General features: G+C 29.8%; 1 long non-coding RNA gene across 1 annotated transcript; it reads left to right on the top strand.

The window, feature by feature from the left end:
* The first annotated feature begins 1,854 nt into the window (after positions 1–1,854).
* On the top strand, positions 1,855–2,659 carry LOC115922832. The gene is made up of 2 exons (XR_004063635.1): positions 1,855–1,943; positions 2,539–2,659. It is a non-coding gene; the product is annotated as an uncharacterized LOC115922832 (long non-coding RNA).
* Positions 2,660–8,215: the final 5,556 nt, after the last annotated feature.

The following is an 8,215-nucleotide window of genomic DNA, read 5'->3' as shown; positions in this document are numbered from 1 at the left end:
GTCGTGCTTAATGAATGTAAAGTCATTGTGAATAATCGTACTCCACACACGATTTTTTCTTTGTAGCATTTTTGTTTTGTATTCATTCATTCATGTCATCAATTCGATACTAGTTTTTAGGTCAACTCCCGATATCCAAATGTTTAGATTTCGAGTTTTTAAAGAGCTGTTACTCGTCTGACAGGCACTAAGTAGCATATAATTGGTATTTTGTAATCTATGGCTTGTAAGCTTTCCTTTGATATAGAATTCATCAATTTCATTTTCACTTCCGACAGGCTGTAGTTGGCTGTTCTGCCTATACCCTGCCTAGACCCGCCCTATCCCAACACGCAGTCAGCAGCTCTTAACACATGACGAAAACTCGTCGTTTAAAATTGAAACCCCCATTTGACTTTCACCCCTACTAGAGCTGAGATTGTGATAAGCCCTAAGTAAACACTAGCGCTGTAATCCACCCCACCGAGACCTTGATGAGTTGAGAGAGAAAGAGATAAGCATGGTAGAGGGGGAAAGGAAGGGAGAAGGGAGAAAGAGACACATGCAGGGGTTCGCTGCCAGAGTTAAAATTGTTGTTATATCGCCAATTATGGGTCATTTTGCTTTGTTCGAACTTTCATTTTGGTCTTCATCTAAATTATTAGTGACTTTAGGACATGAAAATATCTTAAAACAAGTAAAATACTTATTTCCTACTTCTCATTTCCTTTCAGGCAGAGCCCCAGTAGGAGTTTGTTTACACTAGTATTACGTAAGATGATGAAGAGTCCAGCTGCAATCCAATGTCTTAATCTCTCACTCAGAGCCTCGAGGCTCTGTCCAAGTTTTTAACGAGAGAAATGAAATTGGGGTACTGAGACCCCACCAGATTCCCATTGGTGCCTGTGTTATAGTAATAGCTCTCTCAAAGTTTTAACGAGAGAAACGAAACTGGGGTATTGCTACCCCACCAGATTACAAAGTTTTAACGAGAGAAACGAATCTGGGGTAGTGACACCCCACCAGATTACATTGACTGCTGTGTTATAGTGGTGGGGTATAGTTTTAACGAGAACTTTTCGTAATGAACCAAACATCTCATAAGGTCAGACTCAAACCAAGGATTCATGGATAAAAGAACATCAACAAAACACCCGCGCTAAACGCACATGTACAGTCACTATGAATATGACTGACAAAGAAAGCGGACAAAATATACAGTTCCTCAGGTAGACAAAGGAACATCCCTTCACTGCTATTATGTACAAATGTGTAGAACAGGTGTCACATGCATATTCACCTTTTTACATAATAGCAGTGAAGGGATGTTCCTTTGTCTAACTGAGGAACTGTATATTTTGTCCGCTTTCTTTGTCAGTCATGTTCATAGTGAGTAGATATTCTCAGTATTATCCGCAAAACACAAAACACCAACAAAAACAGAAAACTAATCTGCACTGGCAAAAAGAATGTATATATATATTTATATATTTATATATTTATATATTTATATATATATAATAATAGAATCAGTATTATAATACATTAATGACATAATAGATGCCATCAGTATAACAGAATAACAAAATACATGTAAATGCCTTTAACGAGTTTTAGCAAAATTCTATACAGAAATCATAAAAACAATCATCATTTGGTAATTTTTTGTATATACCATCAATAAAATAATTTAACAATTTGATACATACATCATGATAAACGAACACTCAATAAAGAGGAAACTCAACAGAGGGAAAGAAAATGTTGCACCTAGGGTAAATAGATGATTTTTTTGCAAAATAATGTTTATGAATTTAGTATGATGTAATTAACAAAATCTAGACCAGTTGATCTATTATCTGCTAACATGTCTATTTTGAGAAAAAATGTTCTTATCACAATGATTTTTTTCTTCAATTGCTATACTCTATATTCATAGGCGTTGATCAAGTGATATAGAGAAGGTATATCCGAATATATTTATAATATGTACACCCCTATGCTTTGATATTTTCAGTATTATATCCGCAAAACACCAACAAAAACAGAAAACTAATCTAATCATGCACTGGCAAAAAAAAAATGAATATAATCATAGAATCAATCAATTACATTACATGCATAACAATTACATAATATATGTCATCAGTAGAACAGAATAACAAAATTAATACATGTAAATGCATTTAACGAATTTTAGCAAAATTCTATACAGAAATCATAAAAACAATCATCATTTGGTAATTTTGTATATACCATCAATAAAATAATTTAACAATTTGATACATACATCATGATAACCAAACACTCGGAGAAAGATACCAAATAAAAAAAGAGGAAACTCGACAGAGGGAAAGAAAATGTTGCACCTCGGGTAAATAGATGATTTTTTTGCAAAATAATGTTTATGAATTTAGTACGATGTAAACAAAACCTAAAACAGTTGATCTATTATCTGCTAACATGTCTACTTTGAGAAAAAGTATTATTATCACAATGATTATTTCTTCAATTGCTATACTCCATACTCATAGGCGTTGATCAAGTGATATAGAGAAGGTATATGATGCTGTGAAGGTATATCCGAATATATTTATAATATGTACACCAATATGCTCCTAAATTGATAACACAGTAGATATTCTCAGTATTATCCGCAAAACACAAAACACCAACAAAACAGAAAACTAATCTGCACTGGCAAAAAGAATGTATATATATATATATATTTATATATTTATATATTTATATATTTATATATTTATATATTTATATATTTATATATTTATATATTTATATATTTATATATTTATATATTTACATATTTATATATTTATATATATATAATAATAGAATCAGTATTATAATACATGCATAAATGATGACATAATAGATGCCATCAGTATAGCAGAATAACAAAATACATGTAAATGCCTTTAACGAGTTTTAGCAAAATTCTATACAGAAATCATAAAAACAATCATCATTTGGTAATTTTTTGTATATACCATCAATATAATAATTTAACAATTTGATACATACATCATGATAACCAAACACTCGGAGAAAGATACCAAATAAAAAAAGAGGAAACTCGACAGAGGGAAAGAAAATGTTGCACCTCGGGTAAATAGATGATTTTTTTGCAAAATAATGTTTATGAATTTAGTACGATGTAATTAACAAAATCTAGACCAGTTGATCTATTATCTGCTAACATGTCTATTTTGAGAAAAAATGTTCTTATCACAATGATTTTTTCCTCAATTGCTATACTCTATATTCATAGGCGTTGATCAAGTGATATAGAGAAGGTTTATCTGAATATATTTATAATATGTACACCCCTATGCTTTGATATTTTCAGTATTATCCGCAAAACAGAAAACACCAACAAAAACAGAAAACTAATCTGCACTGGCAAAAAAAAAATGAATATAATCATAGAATCAATCAATTACATTACATGCATAACAATTACATAATATATGTCATCAGTAGAACAGAATAACAAAATTAATACATGTAAATGCATTTAACGAATTTTAGCAAAATTCTATACAGAAATCATAAAAACAATCATCATTTGGTAATTTTGTATATACCATCAATAAAATAATTTAACAATTTGATACATACATCATGATAACCAAACACTCGGAGAAAGATACCAAATAAAAAAAGAGGAAACTCGACAGAGGGAAAGAAAATGTTGCACCTCGGGTAAATAGATGATTTTTTTGCAAAATAATGTTTATGAATTTAGTACGATGTAAACAAAACCTAAAACAGTTGATCTATTATCTGCTAACATGTCTACTTTGAGAAAAAGAATTATTATCACAATGATTATTTCTTCAATTGCTATACTCCATACTCATAGGCGTTGATCAAGTGATATAGAGAAGGTATATGATGCTGTGAAGGTATATCCGAATATATTTATAATGCTCCTAAATTGATAACACTGAGATTGCAATCTCTTATAGACTATATGCATGCTTAGGAGTTTAAGACTAGAATTTGGGCTTGTTCCTGGTTAACTTTGTGCAAAATTCTGAAGAGCTAGAAAAATCCCTTTTATTACATAATATAGGGATACGGTGTATATATCTCGTTACATGCTGAAAATCTGGCCATAACAGCTCAGTTATTCACATGTGCATTAATTACTCCATGATTAAAACCATCTTTGGGATAGTTTGGTATAGTTGCGTGTACTGGCACTATGCAATGGGATCCGTTTTACTACGGAGTGGTCCATATATCCACCACGCAGTTGGTCCCACACATAAGTTATTGCTACATGATCATATCAGTGGGGTCCATTTTGCCACGGAGTGGTCCATATATCCACCACGAAGTTGGACCCACACAAGCTACATTGTGTTACTCATTAAATCCCATTAAAAAGTATACACAGTGATCATGAAGCACTTGATTCTGGCTTAGACCATTTGATTTTCTGTCTTCTGACTTTTCCACCAAGACAGATCTTGTGCTTTTAAAATCATTCCTTTTATTATTGTTCTCAAAAGGAAGGTGTACAGCTCAGATGTTGAAACGAGTCACCATCTTGCATTAAATAATAGGCAGGCCCTGAGACATGACCAGTTTGAATGATGGCAAAGTATACCAGGCAGTCCAAATTTTCATCTTCTAGGCAAAATTTGAGTAAGTAATTTTCCTTTACAAACCCATAGCTATATTCTGTGATGTGAAGAAGTAAGTTTTATGTTCTATCACATTGATCTTTAATTATTCAAACATCGATCTCCTCATCAGGCTAATAGTAAACTCTTGCACTTTTTCTGTCATGAAAACATTAAAAAAATGTAACCTTTGAGTACATCGATAATGCAATAGTTTTCCCTAACACTATATCACTAGATCTATTTATGAGTACATGTATATCAGTAGAAGGCAGACAAATATATTACATTTAGTAGACTTCATAAATTGTGATTTTCCCTGTTTTCAAAATAAGGTATTGTATTACAAAAGTTATAATGCTGTTTATAAACATTGCTTTAAAATATCATTGTTGAGGCTGAAGTGAATTTTACCATGATGACATAAATAAGATGACATAAATGAGATTTCATAAATGAGATGAATTGAAACAGCTATGATGCTGTTTGTAAATATTGCTTTACAATATCACTGTTGAGGCTGGAGTGAGTTTTACCATGACATAAATAAGATTCACAAATAAGATAAATTGAAACAGTCATAATGCTGTTTATGATGACATAGAATAAGATTTCATAAATGAGATGAATTGAAATAATTATACAAGGACATAGGAAATACTGTACATTATACAGTAGGATCCCAGATAAATCCAGGAATATAAACACGTATTTATTTTTCTTTTTTGGATTAAATAAATGTTTGAATAACATATTAGAATACATGTACAAATGAATATCATAAAACTTCAGAAAAAGAAATCTTGAATATAATAAACGAGGACTGAGAGCAAAACATATTAATAATAATATGATAATGGTAATACTATACATATGAGAACATGATAATAAAAAATATGCAAAAAAAATATGCAAAATATGCACAAAAAACACCCCCTCCCCCCCCCCCAAAAAAAAACCCCTCTTCCCCCCCCCAAAAAAAACACTCCCCCAAAATAAACATCCTCTCCCCCCAAAAAACACCCCCTCCCCGACACCTAACCCCCCCCCCCCCCCCAAAAAAAAAAAAAAAAAAAAAAAAAAAAAAGAACTGTAGAATAAAACTGTCTTTATACATGTTTTGTTTGGTTTCATTAAGAGACGAAATGAGGCTTTATAATTTTGACTAAACAAAAATAATATTTTTCTTGAATACAAAAATCTACTCCGTCCTTCCAGATAATAAAACAACATATCATGAATGAGGCAGCTAGTTAGTAAACTTTCTAACAAGACTGACAAATTTGATAATATTTACACGTATTGCCACACAACAATCAACATGATCTTTGAGCTAAAGTAAGAAATTTAACATGTAAGGAATTAAAGAAACACATATTCAATGGCATTAAATTTTTACCATAAATCAAATGTTAGCTCATCTTCATATCATGAATATTTACATAAATGAGAGGCAGCAGTTAGTAAACTTTCTAACAAGACTGACAAATTTGATAATATTTACACGTATTGCCACAAAACAATCAACATGATCTTTGAGCTAAAGTAAGAAATTAACATGTAAGGAATTAAAGGAACACATATTCAATGGCATTAAATTACCTTAAATCAAATGTAAACTCATCTTAATTGGGCTAAATTTAAAAAATATAAATGTAAGGATAGTGCATGGCAAGTAGTTCACTATATTGACAAATATAAATCTGGGTAACCAGACTCGTCTACCACCTGTGCTAACTTTTGCCCCAATAACAGTTTTAGACATACTCCTTTCTTGCATTTGAATATAGCATACTTTGTATCAAAATAATGTGTATCTTATTCATGTGTTATGTTATTTATCTTGTATAATGTTATTTATCTTGTGTTAATTTGACTATTCTATTTCCTTGTTGACTTTCATTATAAAGTTTATGTTATATATGTATATGTAATATTGTATAGTACCAAAAGATTCTTGCCAAAGACAGGGAACCAGACAAATCTAGTTTGTCTTACACTGTTGTTGTTAAAACCAGAAGTTAAGACAATCTTTTCTTTCATTTGTACATATATAAAACAATGTTTATCTTATTTATATGTAATGTTTTTTATCTTGTGTTAATTTGACTATTCTATTACCTTGTTGACTTTCATTATAAAGTTTATGTTATATATATATATATATATATATGTATATGTAATATTGTATAGTACCAAAAGATTCTTGCCAAAGACAGGGAACCAGACAAATCTAGTTTGTCTTACACTGTTGTTGTTAAAACCAGAAGTTAAGACAATCTTTTCTTTCATTTGTACATATATAAAACAATGTTTATCTTATTTATATGTAATGTTTTTTATCTTGTGTTAATTTGACTATTCTATTTCCTTGTTGACTTTCATTATAAAGTTTATGTTATATATATATATATATATATATATATATATATATATATATATATGTATATGTAATATTGTATAGTACCAAAAGATTCTTGCCAAAGACAGGGAACCAGACAAATCTAGTTTGTCTTACACTGTTGTTGTTAAAACCAGAAGTTAAGACAATCTTTTCTTTCATTTGTACATGTATATATAAAACAATGTTTATCTTATTTATATGTAATGTTTTTTATCTTGTGTTAATTTGACTATTCTATTTCCTTGTTGACTTTCATTATAAAGTTTATGTTATATATATATATATATATATATATATATATATATGTATATGTAATATTGTATAGTACCAAAAGATTCTTGCCAAAGACAGGGAACCAGACAAATCTAGTTTGTGCTAACTTCTGGTTTTAACAACAACAGTGTAAGACAATCTTTTCTTTCATTTGTACATGTATATATAAAACAATGTTTATCTTATTTATATGTAATGTTTTTTATCTTGTGTTAATTTGACTATTCTATTTCCTTGTTGACTTTCATAATAAAGTTTATGTAATATATATATATATATATATATATATATATATATATGGTTATGTAATATTGTATAGTGCCAAAAGATTCTTGCCAAAGACAGGGAACCAGACAAATCTAGTTTGTGCTAACTTCTGGTTTTAACAACAACAGTGTAAGACAACAGTGTAAGACAATCTTTTCTTTCATTTGTACATGTATATATAAAACAATGTTTATCTTATTTATGTGTAATGTTTTTTTGTCTTGTGTTAATTTGACTATTCTATTTCCTTGTTGACTTTCATTATACAGTTTATGTTATATATATATATATATATGTAATATTGCATAGTACCAACAGATTCTTGCCAAAGACAGTGAACCAGACAAATCTAGATTGTGCTAACTTCTGGTTTTAACAACAGTGTAAGACAATCTTTTCTTTCATTTGTATATACAACAATGTTTATATTATCTATGTTTAATGTTATTTATCTTGTGTTATATGTAATCATGATTGATACATTATGTTTTACATGTTCTTATTGTTGTTGTAAATAATCTCAAACTCAAACCTAAGCCCTTTGAAGAAGGCAAAAGGTTTTTTTTTTTTATTATTATTGAGAATGTTTTTCAAGATCATTTTATACCTGAGGAAGTAAGAACGATTATCAAACTCTCAA

This window comes from Strongylocentrotus purpuratus, unplaced genomic scaffold (assembly GCF_000002235.5).
Source record: "Strongylocentrotus purpuratus isolate Spur 01 unplaced genomic scaffold, Spur_5.0 spur5_scaffold_12, whole genome shotgun sequence".
NCBI lineage: Eukaryota > Metazoa > Echinodermata > Echinoidea > Camarodonta > Strongylocentrotidae > Strongylocentrotus > Strongylocentrotus purpuratus.
The sequence above is the reverse complement of the archived record's forward strand: the minus strand, read 5'-3'. Positions and strand labels throughout refer to the sequence as shown.